The following is an 836-nucleotide window of genomic DNA, read 5'->3' as shown; positions in this document are numbered from 1 at the left end:
AGCATAATATTCCATTGTGCGAAGGAATTCTTGATTCTTATATTCATCTCAGTTCATATTCCCTTATAAAGTCGTCCTTTTAATCATTTATGCACTTGAGTACCACTCTGAATACTTAGCACCCTACTCCACAAAGATTAGGTCGTGTGGTATCCTCGTGCATGTCTCCACTCAGTCTCAGGAGAGGTACGACAGATGAGGAAACAGCTGGAGGGTCTCTGCAGTAAGCTGGATCTGCCCAGATTGTCCTAATACAGCTGACAGACACATAGGGTTTTTCTTCTTCGTTTGTTGTTCTAGGACATGTAGATTTGACTTTCAGAAAGGAAACTGGAAGAATCTTAATTGAGGTTGACAGCAACTGAATCTATCATTTATGAAGGCACCTCAGGCTGCTGGGTGGAGAGAGATGTGGTTGGAGGTAGTGAAGGATATGCAGCGTTTGGGCAGCTCAGACAAGGGTGATATGGACAGGAGGAAGGACAGAAGAGAAAGTCACATCTTGAGGGCTCAGCTGGTGCCCTTGTTCTGATGAGCTCATTTCCTGTGCACCTGAAATTGTTCACAGGCACGTTCAAGAAGTTCCTCTGGCAGATAAAACCCTCTTGAAAGGGGTCAGAGGGAAGACTGGCAACATCTTTTACCAGGCCTCTTCTGAATTTGTGGAAATTGGCTCAAATCACTAAAATTTTAAAAAGTCTTCAGGAGTCTATTATTTAAGATAGGTTTCTGTAGTAAATGATCTGGGTGATTTAAAATGACAGAATTTTATTCTTAGAAGCTAGAAGTCCACAGTCCTTCTGGAGATTCCCAGAGAGAATCTCTCATGCCTCTGT

This window comes from Elephantulus edwardii, unplaced genomic scaffold (assembly GCF_000299155.1).
Source record: "Elephantulus edwardii isolate Elephantulus edwardi_28Jun2011 unplaced genomic scaffold, EleEdw1.0 scaffold00116, whole genome shotgun sequence".
Classification (NCBI taxonomy): domain Eukaryota; kingdom Metazoa; phylum Chordata; class Mammalia; order Macroscelidea; family Macroscelididae; genus Elephantulus; species Elephantulus edwardii.
The sequence above is the reverse complement of the archived record's forward strand: the minus strand, read 5'-3'. Positions refer to the sequence as shown.